Source organism: Lytechinus pictus, chromosome 19, assembly GCF_037042905.1.
Source record: "Lytechinus pictus isolate F3 Inbred chromosome 19, Lp3.0, whole genome shotgun sequence".
Taxonomy (NCBI): domain Eukaryota; kingdom Metazoa; phylum Echinodermata; class Echinoidea; order Temnopleuroida; family Toxopneustidae; genus Lytechinus; species Lytechinus pictus.
Window position 1 is genome coordinate 781,795 of NC_087263.1, and position 14,667 is coordinate 796,461.

At 35.8% G+C, this 14,667-nt stretch overlaps 1 protein-coding gene across 1 annotated transcript in view; it reads left to right on the plus strand.

Annotated features, from left to right (window-relative positions):
* Positions 1-2,244: 2,244 nt before the first annotated feature.
* The window catches only part of LOC129283271 (synaptonemal complex protein 1-like), a 59,079-nt gene continuing 46,656 nt past the window's right edge, over positions 2,245-14,667 (plus strand). Inside the window, exon 1 of the mRNA XM_064113909.1 lies at positions 2,245-2,378. The gene's annotated coding sequence lies outside the window, so the exon portion shown is untranslated. The remainder of the gene's footprint in view (positions 2,379-14,667) is intronic.

Below are 14,667 nucleotides of genomic sequence, written 5' to 3' on the forward strand. Positions count from 1 at the left end.
ATAACAAAATGTTTGAAGAGATTTGATCAAATCTTTTAATAACTATAATCATCAGCATTACGTATTCCTTATTAGGTGTCAAGCAGCAGTGTAGTAAATAATAAAAAAAAGTCACTCCCTCGTGACAGTCTCTTCCGGTCAATGTATTTTTCACTTCAGAAAATGGGAGCTCGGGGACAGACGAAATTACAGATGATGTATTAAATACACTGAGGCCTATACACAGTGGAATGATACTCACAAAAATATTTTAACATTTCTTATTTTTCATCCATATGTACTTCGGGGACGTTTTCCCAACTTTGGAGGTGAGCTATATAGGTGGGGTAGGTTAGAGCCTGCATACGGTGAGACGTCTACATGGCCTGATTTTATATATTTTTCATCCCTACTTCGGGGATGCTTCCTCTTTTTCTGATGTGGGTGGAGTGGTGTAGCGCTTGTTAATAGTGAGACACATGGTCTGTCTTTATTTTGATAACTTTTAATGGAAGACACGAAGAGGATCAGAAATCAAGTCATAATGCAAGCACGCAGCGCGAGCTGAATAGCTGAGCACAGTAGAAAAATGAGCCAAACAAATGAAGGGCATGTTGCATCAGACAAAGTTTATAAAAGTTATAAAAGTTATACAAGTTTATAAAAGTTATACAAGTTTATAAAAGTTATAAAAGCGAGCGAAGCGAGTGAGCAAAAATGTTTGCATTTTTACCTCAAAATCAAATTTTTTGTACTTTGTAATTTTCTCCTTGGTCGTGATTTTTTTTTGTGGCGGGGGGGGGGGGGGGGGGAGCGGTAAGCGCGCCTTATCTGTACCGGCAGGTAATATATATATTTTTTTCCGTACATGGAAACCGTTCGGAGAGAGGGAGAGGGGGGGCAAATGTTCTGTTGACCCTTATTCCATCAACTTACTTATCCTACTTAAGTCCTATCTCACCCCCTATTCTCCCAACTCTCATGAACACATTGCTGATATTCACATGATAGTGTTGAAATGCTGCCCTAATAGTGTAATTTGTGTTCACTCATGGATTAAAGTTCAATTTAACGATTTATGAAATTTGCTTAAACAACCAAAACTGGTCACGGTTGATCATTAATTCATAACAACGCCATTAACTTTGCAAGTTCCAACGGATTTGCCTCTCAGAAACTGAATAAATTGGAAGGCTAATTCCGGCCTAGTCTAATTTTCATACCCTTTGTTTAAGTGGTCTAGGCTCTCTCAAGCATGAATAATTTTCCAACTTTTTGGTGTCACTTGAAAGTTGACTTTATTGGCTTCCATATATGTAAGTGTGTCCACCCAAAGTGATGTAGTTTTAATTTGGCATCCATTTCAAAGTGTAAAGTTTTTTGGGACGCACTGTATAGCGGATCCGAGGCACAATTAAAATTTGTAATGTAAAAATACCGTTAAAACAGAAGTGTGCCCCCCTTTTGAAATGAAAACCTTTTTTCTTTTAATTTTTACATTTATTCATTTTTTACTTCAATTTTTTTTCGTGGACGAAATATCCTTACTTTTTGTTGAAATTTGTTTTGCTTGTCGATTTTTTTTATCTGGAAAATGTGCCCCCCCCTGGAAAATCCTGGGTCCGCCCTTGGGCAGACCTATATATCCTACAACATGTATTGACTGTTTACTAATGCAAAAGTCACACCAAACCATCTCTAATCCGACCCGACGGAATGTCATTGGCAGTGAATGCATGGTGGATCCAGGTAGGGGCACACCCGGCACGTGCCCCCCCTTGAGAACTATGAAAAATGTATAATAGGTTCATAATCTTGTTCGTGACACAATTCAGCATCATTCAGGCGTATCACTGACACGGCTTGTCAAAATTTGTTCAGAACAAATATGCCCCCCCCCCCTGGAAAATCCGCTGATCTGGAGTAGTATAGTAAGCTAGGTTTCGCCTTTGTGATTGAGTCAAGCAAGCACATCAATAGAATAATGTAGCTACCGATTAAATGAAAGCTTTATCGACGAGTCCATTGGTCAAGCTCAAAGCAAAGGTAGGCGCTTACTGTATCCAATCATTGTTGGAGCCGGGAATTGTTATTGAGATTATTCCCAGGTCGATGAGGGTGTTTCGCGAAGAATCTTCACAGTGATCTTCATTACAACCGCGTTACAAGCTATTAATATCCTTGAATCTGATTGGCTGGTACCAACTTTGTCAATGTAAATCACTGACGTGTGTCGTGAAAATTCTCTGGTATAATTACAACCGGGACTTTCAATTGAATTCGGTAGGTCGACGTATACATGGTATATAGGCTCCTAAAGGCGATGTACAGCTTCGCTGTGTGAACATGAACTTCTGCTCTCTCCCGAGTTTCTTTATCTATATGGATATGATGGCAATGTAAGTCAACTCTCATTTATGCACTCTAAACAGTATTTTGAAAATATAGGCCTATATTTTCATTTAGAGAGAGAGAGAGGGGGGGGGGAGGTGGGATGCTGCACTTATCAAAGAAAAGTTTTGCAGTCTCTCATTTCATCATCACCATTGTTAATTAATTGATATAGGCCTACGTACAGTTTTCGAAAATCGTGAATTTTTCAGGATTTTAGGCATTTTGATCCTTTATTCTATTTTTTAATACTTTATTGCACATTCTGATGATTTAGTTAATTTTGCAATTCATTTAGACAGTTGCTTTTTTATATAGGCCTAGATGCAAACAGGCGTACACTGTAAAAACGCTGTTTAAAATAAGCCAGTGCAGTCTCACTCTGCGCATGATCAGAGGAAGGTTATTGGTACTAAAGTGACGTGTTGTTTAAAATTTAATGAGATAAGCACCAACTTTGATGTCTTGATTATTCATATATTCTTTTGAATTGTGGTTTTCATTCACATCCACAATAAACAACAATGCGTCCACGAACGACTGGTATTTCACAGTTTGCCAAGTACATTGTACAGCATGCTATATAAAATGCATTCAAAGAATAAATACCTTCATGGAGTGTTCATTGGTGTGCTATTCTAGTCTCCTGGTCTATTCATTTTCTTCATCCTGCTATGTAAGGCATGCATACGTAATATCTTGCTTTGAAATCTGCCTATCATAATGAAAGAAATGAAACGTCATTTGACCAAAACTGTCCATGAAGTGACTACAAACTGGTGTATTTAAAGCACGTCGTTGAAGCCCGTCACTCTAACAACTACTGTTTAAACTTTTCAAAACAACTGTTGAAACATGTTTAAACAAGTTGTTTGAAAAGTTTAATCAATTACATAAAGTTTAAACAACTTGTTAGAGCAAGGAGGTTCTAAATGAGATGGAATAACAGCAAATACAATCTCTTTGAACAAGGTTCGAAGCCGCCAGCAGAACGTATGTAAGGCATGCACTTTGCTCAACATCTCTTGCAATTGTATAGACAAATGATTCCCGCATGACTCCGCAGCTATAGGTCATAAAGGGAAATATGCTTTTGTGATGATAATTACTTTTTCGCCGCATCTTGGTCTGGTTATATGTGTAGTACATAATTCGGAGGCATGCGAAAATGAGCTGTGCATTATGTCCTGAAATATGAATCAAATTCGCTCGACTGGGCATGTGCGGGCGCTCATCTGGCATATGCAGTAATGAACAACAATATTCTGCAGACCACATTTGAAATTTTCGTTCGCCGCAAACGATCGGAAAAGTGTTAAAATCTGGTTTCAGTAAAGGTAAAATTCTTTCTTTTTTCACTAATTTACAGGTTAATTGATATAATCTGGGCAAAATTCTCGTCGTAATAGTGCTTGGTTATTGATTTTTTTGTCATGCATTAAAATTCCAGTTTGTTTATTAATATGAAAGATGGAAAATTGATACAAATGGATATTCGTAAAATTTCACCCATCTGCTTTCTTCACTGAAACTGGCGGCTTCGAAGGCGGACATCAAAAGGTCTTTATTGCCGTTCTTTCTTTTGTGCTTCTTTAGAAATGAACAGCTGTTTGAATAAATTTGTTGCCTGTTAGAACTCCAGTCATAGAATCTTCTTGGTTAGAGTGACAGGTTTAAACAACGTGCTATTTTTTGTATAATGTGTATGGTATCTAAATTGGAAATTATTTAATTTCATAAAATTTTCAATCTTGTTATGATTTCAGAAAACAATGCATGGAGACCACGGTGATTACATTTTTTCAAGAGTTACAAATGATTAACATCTATTGTCAGTTGAAGACATTGAAACAATTTCCATTCCTTTTTTTCTTCAAAGTATCATGAATGTATCTGTTGGTGCAGTAGGTATATATATCCACATTTTTTGTCGATTTTAAGGTATTTATCTGCATGAAAATTTATCAGACGAAAATAACAATCACTTACAATTATTGTGTTTTCTAAGATAAAGGATTACTTTAATATTGGCATAAATCCCGGAAGATGGGGATATTACCCCCCCCCCTTCCTTCGGAGATGTCTTATACACCCCTACACTTTCGAGACAAACGAAAATTTTTAAAATCAAATGATTGATACTACAAATTTCTCTGGCAGTCTCTAGCTGTATTTGTCCATTGGAAATGTTATCTGCGGCATCGTGTAAGTGTGGTTGTATTGAGTCATTAATGAATAATAATTATGTTAAACGAATTTTTAATAAAGTTATAATTTTACACATAAACCAATCGAAGCACCCTTTAAGTAAATAGGGTATCCTATCATCATGAAGAAGGAAGGCACGGTTCCAAACTCTTTTTGGGGGTGCATGGGGGGGGGGGGGGGGCTTCTGGTGGCTTTAGGAAATTTTGACATTTACAAATAAACTACCTGCCATGGGCAGCATGGGGTGGGAGACTATACCCACTGAGCGGGTGGAATTTGTATCTTGAATACAAGACCACCCCCGGTGATATTTCAATATATAAGTCACCTTTTCATTTTTAAATCGTATATACACAACAATAATAAAAGCAAAATATTGTTGCGTGGAAAGTGGAGTCTTGCAGGGACCCTAGATATAATCTAGGCATTGTGGGGGGTAGCCCTTAATATGAATGCGAACGGTACGTCTACATAATTTTCTAAAGTATTGTGAGCACTGGTGTAATGATGGGGGGATTAGGAGCCATGTCATAAAAAGTTTCACGATCAAGGAATAAAAGGACTAAAAAAATCAAAGGAAATGCAAAAGGTGAAATTATACTTTCTTTGCAATATTATGTCAAAATCAGTGAAAAGAAATTATTTCTTATTCAAAGGATAAAAAAAATATGCTTGTTTGCTCCCAACGTTAGAATTCTTGCTTCATCCGCCATGTCGGTTGGTCCCCTCAAAAGAATTTGCTCGTACGCCACCGATTGTGAGAATACAGATAAATTCTGTGTTAGAGATGGTGTCATGGTGAATTGCCAATCCCATTATTGCCAACTCGTCCACTCATCACATGGTCTACCGGTCTACCTTAAATTAGACTAAGGTCATTTCGTCCATCAACATTTCGTCTAACAGCCATTTAGTCCAGTGACCATTTGGTCCAACCATCACTTTGTCTATATAATCACCAGTTTGTCTATGATCATTTTGTATGAAAACCTTTTGGTTTTGGGACAAAATTGTTTATCATTACTTTTACGACGGCCTTAGCTCGAGCTGCCTTTCAGCGCTCATTGCAATCAAGGAATTAATCCTGCCGGGTAACCATTCACCTTACCTGGGTTGAGTGCAGCACAATGTGGATAATTTTTTTGCTGAACATAACTACGCCATGGCTGGGATTCGAACCCAAGACCATCCCTTTCAAAGTGAAAATATTAATCCACTGGGCAACAACGCTCTACAATTGGACAAATTTGTATTAGACCAATTGAACATTTGTAAAATGTAGTTAATTTCTGTCTGGAAGATGGTATCCTGTGAATGATGAGCCTATTTTTTTTATTCTTAGTATTTGTAAAATGTAGTTATTTTCTTATTTTATTTTTTTACAATGTAGGTAATTTCTGTCTCTGAGAAGGTTTCATGTGAATGATGAGCCTACTGGGATTTACCTTTAAAGGGTAGAAGAATGGAACGCCCAGACATATCATTTTTTTAATTCTTAGTATTTGTAAAATGTAGTTAATTTCTGTCTGGGAGATGGTTTCCTGTGAATGATGAGCCTACTGGGCTTGCCCCCTAAAGTGTAGGAGAACGGAACGCCCAGACAGATTATTATTTTTTTGTATTAGTAAAATGTAGTTAAAGGTCAAGTCCACCCCAGGATAATGCTGACTTGAATAAATGGAGAAAAATCAAATTTGCATAGTGCTGAAAACTTCATCAAAATTGGATGTAAAATGAGAAAGTTATGACATTTTAAAGTTCGCTTATTTTTTTGTAAAAAACATAGATTTTACAATTAGGTGACTCAGTCGATGATGTCCATTACTCACTATTTATTTTGTTTTTTATTGTTTGAATTATACAATATTTCATTTTTGATAGATTTGACAATAAGGACCAACTTCACTGAACAATATAGTATTTAACAGTGCAATTTTCACATGTTCAGGGAGGAATTAATCGTATCACTTGACAATCAGGAGAAAATTAGAATATTTCACATTTCATATAATAAAATACAAAAGAAGTAGTGACTGAATGACATCATAGTCTCCTCATATGCATACCAGCCAGGATGTGAAAAACAAAAATGTTTAGTGAAAATAAGCAAAATTTTAAAATGTTATAATTTTCCTATTTTACATCCGATTTTGATAAAATTTTCAGTGTTGTGCTTGTTGGATTTTTCTCTTTTTATTCAATTCAATGTTTTGTTGGGGTGGACTTGTCCTTTAATTTTTGTTTATGAGATTGTATCCTGTGAATGACGAGCCTATATACTGGGCTTGTCCATTATTTCGTAGGAGAATGGAACGCACTATCAGATGTACATATATATTTTTGAGTATTTGTAAAATGTAGTTAATTTATGTCTGGGAGATGGTATCCTGTGAATGATAAGCATTCTGGGCTTGCCCCTTAAAGTGTAGGATAACGGAACGCCAAGACAGATTATTACTTTTTTTAAGTTTTATTTTTTTTACAATGTAGGTAATTTCTGTCTCTGAGAAGGTTTCATGTGAATGATGAGCGTACTGGGCTTGCCCCTTAAAGTGTAGGAGAACAAAACGCCCAGACAGATTATCTTTTTTTCTATTTTTTTTTTTTCAATATCTGTCTGGGAGATGATTTCCTGTGAATGATGAGCCTACTGGGCTTGCCCCTTAAAGTGTAGGAGAACGGAACACCCAGTATTTGTAAAATGTGTAAAAAGTGTGTAAAAAGTTTGTAAAAAGTGTATGAGAACGGAACGCCTAGACAGATAATGATTTTTTTATTTTAGTATTTGTAAGAATGTAGTTAGTTTCTGTCTATGAGATGGTATCCTGTGAATGATGAGCCTACTGGGCTTGCCCCTTAAAGTGTAGGAGAACGGAACGCCCAGACAGATTATGATTATTTTTTTTATTTTTAGTATTTGTAAAATGAAGTTAATTTCTGTCTGGGAGATGGTTTCCTGTGAATAATGAGCCTACTGGGCTTGCCCCTTAAAGTGTAGGAGACCGGAACGCCCAGACAGATTATTATTTTCTTTTTTTTCCTATGTAGTTAATTTTTGTCTGGGAGTTGATTTCCTGTGAATGATGAGCCTACTGGGCTTGCCTCTTAAAGTGTAGGAGAACGGAACGCCTAGACAGATAATGATTTTTGTTATTTTAGTATTTGTAAGAATGTAGTTAGTTTCTGTCTCTGAGAAGGTATCCTGTGAATTTTGGAGCCTATACTGGGCTTGCCCCTTAAAGTGTGGGAGAACAGAGCGCCCAGACAGATTATCATTTTTTTTACATTGTAGGTAATTTCTGTCTCTGAGAAGGTATCCTGTAAATAATGACCCGATTGGGCTTTACCTTTAAAGTGTAGGAGAACGGAGCGCCCAGACAGATTAATTTTTTTTGCGGATTTGTCAAATGGAGTTAAAGGTCAAGTCCACCCCAGGAAAATGCTGACTTGAATAAATAGAGAAAATTCAAACTTGCATAGTGCTGAAAATTTCATAAAAAACGGATGTAAAATGAGAAAGTCATGATATTTTAAAGTTTCGCTTATTTTTCGTAGAAAGCAGTGACTTGCACAACTAGGTGACTCAGTCGATGATGTCCATTACTCACTATTTCTTTTTTATTGTTGTAATTATACAATATTATTTTTTTAAAGATTTGACAATAAGGACCAATGTCACTGAACCATATAGTATTTAAGAATACTAATTCCACATGTTCAGGGAGGAATTAATCGTATCACTTGACAATGAGGAGAAAATTAGAATATTTCATATAATAAAATACGAAAGAAATAGTGACTGGATGACGTCATAGTCTCCTTACTTGAATACCAGCCAGGATGTGGAAAAAACTGTTTAGAGAAAATAAGCGAAATTTTAAAATGACATAATTTTCCTATTTTACATCCGATTTTGATGAAATTTTCAGTGTTGTGCTTGTTGAATTTGTCTCTTTTTATTCAATTCAATATTTGTTAGGGTGTACTTGTCCTTTAATTTTTGTCTATGAGATTGTATTCTGTGAATGACGATCCTATATACTGGGCTTGCCCTTAAATTGTAGGAGAACGGAACGCCCAGACAGATTATAATTTTTTTCTTCATTTTTGTATCTTTAAAATGTAGTTAATTTCTGTCTATGAGATGGTATCATGTCAATAAGGATCCTTATATACTGGGCTTGTCCCTTATTTCGTAGGAGAATGGAACGCCCTATAAGATGCACATGTATATTTTTTAGTATTTGTAAAATGTAGTTAATTTCTGTCTGGGAGAAGGTATCCTGTGAATGATAAGCATTCTGGGCTTGCCCCTTAAAGTGTAGGAGAACGGAACGCCCAGACAGATTATCTTTTTTTCTTCATTTTTTGTATTTGTAATATGTAGTTAATTTCTGTCTGGGAGAAGGTATCCTGTGAATGATGGGCCTACTGGGCTTGCCCCTTAAAGTGTAGGAGAACGGAACGCCCAAACAGATTATCATTTTTTTCTTCATTTTTTGTATTTGTAATATGTAGTTAATTTCTGTCTGGGAGAAGGTATCCTGTGAATGATGAGCCTACTGGGCTTGCCCCTTAAAGTGTAGGAGAACGGAACGCCCAGACAGATTATCATTTTTTTCTTCATTTTTTGTATTTGTAATATGTAGTTAATTTCTGTCTGGGAGAAGGTATCCTGTGAATGATGAGCCTACTGGGCTTGCCCCTTAAAGTGTAGGAGAACGGAACGCCCAAACAGATTATCATTTTTTTCTTCATTTTTTGTATTTGTAATATGTAGTTAATTTCTGTCTTGGAGAAGGTATCCTGTGAATGATGAGCCTACTGGGCTTGCCCCTTAAAGTGTAGGAGAACGGAACGCCCGGACAAATTATTATGTTTTTTTATTTGTAAAATGTAGTTAATTTCCGTCTGGGAGATGGTTTCCTGTGAATGATGAGCCTACTGGGCTTGCCCCTTAACGTGTAGGAGAACGGAACGCCCAAACAGATTATCATTTTTTTTTCTATTTTTTTTTTCTTTTTTACTATGTAGTTAATTTCTGTCTGGGAGAAGGTATCCTGTGAATGATGAGCCTACTGGGATTTACCTTTAAAGGGTAGAAGAATGGAACGCCCAGACATATCATTTTTTTCAATTCTTAGTATTTGTAAAATGTAGTTAATTTCTGTCTGGGAGATGGTTTCCTGTGAATGATGAGCCTACTGGGCTTGCCCCTTAAAGTGTAGGAGAACGGAGCGCCCGGACAAATTATTATGTTTTTTTATTTGTAAAATAAAGTTAATTTCTGTATGGGAGAAGGTATCCTGTGAATGATGGGCCTACTGGGCTTGCCCCTTAAAGTGTAGGAGAACGGAACGCCCAAACAGATTATCATTTTTTTCTTCATTTTTTGTATTTGTAATATGTAGTTAATTTCTGTCTGGGAGAAGGTATCCTGTGAATGATAAGCCTACTGGGCTTGCCCCTTAAAGTGTAGGAGAACGGAACGCCCAGACAGATTATCATTTTTTTCTTCATTTTTTGTATTTGTAATATGTAGTTAATTTCTGTCTGGGAGAAGGTATCCTGTGAATGATGAGCCTACTGGGCTTGCCCCTTAAAGTGTAGGAGAACGGAACGCCCGGACAAATTATTATGTTTTTTTATTTGTAAAATGTAGTTAATTTCCGTCTGGGAGATGGTTTCCTGTGAATGATGAGCCTACTGGGCTTGCCCCTTAACGTGTAGGAGAACGGAACGCCCAAACAGATTATTATTATTATTTTTTTAAGTTTTAGTTTTTTACAATGTAGGTAATTTCTGTATCTGTGAAGGTATATCCTGTGAATGATGAGCCTACTGGGCTTTATCTTTAAAGGGTAGAAGAATGGAACGCCCAGACATATTATTTTTTTCTTAATTTTTTGATTTTGTAAAATGTAGTTAAAGGTCAAGTCCACCCCAAAGAAATGCTGACTTGAATAAATAGAGATGGATACAATTTCTATAGTGCTGAACATTTGATCAAAATCGGATGTAAAATGAGAAAGTTATGACATTTTAAAATTTTGCTTATTTTTCGTAAAAAACAGTGACTTGTACGACTAGGTGACTCAGTCGATGATGTCCATTACTCACTATTTATTTTGTTTTTTATTGTTTGAATTTATATTTAATTCTTTAGAGATTTGACAATATGGACCAACTTCACTAAACCATATCGTATTTAACAATGCTAATTCCACATGTTCAGGGAGGAATTAATCGTATCACTTGACAATGAGGAGGAAATTAAAATATTTTATATAATAAAATACAAAAGAATTAGTGACTGGATGACTTCTTAGTCTCCTCATTTGCATACCAGCCAGGATGTGCAAAAAACTGTTTAGTGAAAATGAGCGAAATTGTAAAACGTCATAATTTTCCTATTTTACTTCCGATTTTGATGAAGTTTTCTGTGTTGTGCTTGCTGGATTTTTTTTCTTTTTATTCAATTCAATATTTAGTTGTGGTGGACTTGTCTTTTAATTTTTGAATATAAGATTGTGTCATGGGAATGACGAGCCTATATACTGGGCTTACCCCTTAAAGTGTAGGAGAACGAAAAGCCCAGACAGATTATCATTTTTTTTTTTTTTTAAATATAGTTAATTTCTGTTTATGAGATGGTATCCTGTCAATCAGGAGCCTATATACTGGGCTTGTCCCTTATTTTGTAGATGTATCAGATGTATATATATTTTTGAGTATTTGTAATATGTAGTTAATTTCTGTCTGGGAGATGGTATCCTGTGAATGATGAGCCTACTGGGCTTGCCCCTTAAAATGTAGGAGAACGGAACGCCGAGACAGATAATTATTTTTTTTTAGTATTTGTGAGAATGTAGTTAATTTCTGTCTGGGAGAAGGTATCCTGTGAATGATGAGCCTACTGGGCTTGCCCCTTAAAGTGTAGGAGAACGGAACGTCCAGACAGATTATCTTTTTTTTTCTTTTTTTTTTTAATGTAATTGATTTCTGTTTATGAGATGGTATCCTGTGAATGATGAGCCTACTGGGATTTACCTTTAAAGGGTAGAAGAATGGAACGCCCAGACATATCATTTTTTTAATTCTTAGTATTTGTAAAATGTAGTTAATTTCTGTCTGGGAGATGGTTTCCTGTGAATGATGAGCCTACTGGGCTTGCCCCTTAAAGTGTAGGAGAACGGAGCGCCCGGACAAATTATTATGTTTTTTATTTGTAAAATGTAGTTAATTTCTGTCTGGGAGATGGTTTCCTGTGAATGATGAGCCTACTGGGCTTGCCCCTTAACGTGTAGGAGAACGGAACGCCCAAACAGTTTATTATTATTATTTTTTTAAGTTTTCGTTTTTTACAATGTAGGTAATTTCTGTATCTGTGAAGGTATATCCCGTAAATGATGAACCTACTGGGCTTGCCCCTTAAAATGTAGGAGAACGGAACGCCGAGACAGATAATTATTTTTTTTTAGTATTTGTAAGAATGTAGTTAATTTCTGTCTGGGAGAAGGTATCCTGTAAATGATAAGCCTACTGGGCTTGCCCCTTAAAGTGTAGGAGAACGGAACGTCCAGACAGATTATCTTTTTAAAATTTTTTTTTTTTTTAATGTAATTGATTTCTGTTTATGAGATGGTATCCTGTAAATGATAAGCCTACTGGGCTTGCCCCTTAAAGTGTAGGAGAACGGAACGCCCAGACAGATTATCATTTTTTTTTCATTTTTTTTTTTCTTTTTTACTATGTAGTTAATTTCTGTCTGGGAGAAGGTATCCTGTGAATGATGAGCCTACTGGGATTTACCTTTAAAGGGTAGAAGAATGGAACGCCCAGACATATCATTTTTTTCAATTCTTAGTATTTGTAAAATGTAGTTAATTTCTGTCTGGGAGATGGTTTCCTGTGAATGATGAGCCTACTGGGCTTGCCCCTTAAAGTGTAGGAGAACGGAGCGCCCGGACAAATTATTATGTTTTTTTATTTGTAAAATAAAGTTAATTTCTGTCTGGGAGATGGTTTCCTGTGAATGATGAGCCTACTGGGCTTGCCCCTTAACGTGTAGGAGAACGGAACGCCCAAACAGTTTATTATTATTATTTTTTTAAGTTTTAGTTTTTTACAATGTAGGTAATTTCTGTATCTGTGAAGGTATATCCCGTAAATGATGAACCTACTGGGCTTGCCCCTTAAAATGTAGGAGAACGGAACGCCGAGACAGATAATTATTTTTTTTTAGTATTTGTAAGAATGTAGTTAATTTCTGTCTGGGAGAAGGTATCCTGTAAATGATAAGCCTACTGGGCTTGCCCCTTAAAGTGTAGGAGAACGGAACGTCCAGACAGATTATCTTTTTAAAATTTTTTTTTTTTTTAATGTAATTGATTTCTGTTTATGAGATGGTATCCTGTAAATGATAAGCCTACTGGGCTTGCCCCTTAAAGTGTAGGAGAACGGAACGCCCAGACAGATTATCATTTTTTTTTCATTTTTTTTTTTCTTTTTTACTATGTAGTTAATTTCTGTCTGGGAGAAGGTATCCTGTGAATGATGAGCCTACTGGGATTTACCTTTAAAGGGTAGAAGAATGGAACGCCCAGACATATCATTTTTTTCAATTCTTAGTATTTGTAAAATGTAGTTAATTTCTGTCTGGGAGATGGTTTCCTGTGAATGATGAGCCTACTGGGCTTGCCCCTTAAAGTGTAGGAGAACGGAGCGCCCGGACAAATTATTATGTTTTTTTATTTGTAAAATAAAGTTAATTTCTGTCTGGGAGATGGTTTCCTGTGAATGATGAGCCTACTGGGCTTGCCCCTTAACGTGTAGGAGAACGGAACGCCCAAACAGTTTATTATTATTATTTTTTTAAGTTTTAGTTTTTTACAATGTAGGTAATTTCTGTATCTGTGAAGGTATATCCTGTGAATGATGAGCCTACTGGGCTTTATCTTTAAAGGGTAGAAGAATGGAACGCCCAGACATATTATTTTTTTCTTAATTTTTTGATTTTGTAAAATGTAGTTAAAGGTCAAGTCCACCCCAAAGAAATGCTGACTTGAATAAATAGAGAAGGATACAATTTTTTTAGTGCTGAACATTTGATCAAAATCGGATGTAAAATGAGAAAGTTATGACATTTTAAAATTTTGCTTATTTTTCGTAAAAAACTGTGACTTGTACAACTAGGTAACTCAGTCGATGATGTCCATTACTCACTATTTTGTTTGTTATTATTTGAATTTATATTTCATTCTTTAGAGATTTGACAATATGGACCAACTTCACTAAACATATCGTATTTAACAATGCTAATTTCACATGTTTAGTGAGGAATTAATCGTATCACTTGACAATGAGGAGGAAATGAAAATATATTATATAATAAAATACGAAAGAAATAGTGACTGGATGACTTCTTAGTCTCCTCATTTGCATACCAGCCAGAATGTAAAAAAAAAACTGTTAAGTGAAAAAGAGCGAAATTGTAAAACGTCATAAATTTCCTATTTTACTTCCGATTTTGATGAAATTTTCAGTGTTGTGCTTGCTGGATTTTTTTTCTTTTTATTCAATTCAATATTTCGTTGGGGTGGACTTGTCCTTAAATTTTGGAATATAAGATTGTGTCATGGGAATGACGAGCCTATATACTGGGCTTACCCCTTAAAGTGTAGGAGAACGAAAAGCCCAGACAGATTATCATTTTTTTTTCATTTTTTTTTTAATATAGTTAATTTCTGTTTATGAGATGGTATCCTGTCAATCAGGAGCCTATATACTGGGCTTGTCCCTTATTTTGTAGATGTATCAGATGTATATATGTATATTTTTTGAGTATTTGTAATATGTAGTTAATTTCTGTCTGGGAGATGGTATCCTGTGAATGATGAGCCCACTGGGCTTCCCCTTAAAGTGTAGGAGAACGGAACGTCCAGACAGATTATCTTTTTTTCTTCTTTTTTTTTAATGTAATTGATTTCTGTTTATGAGATGGTATCCTGTAAATGATAAGCCTACTGGGCTTGCCCCTTAAAGTGTAGGAGAACGGAACGCCCAGACAGATTATCATTTTTTTTTCTA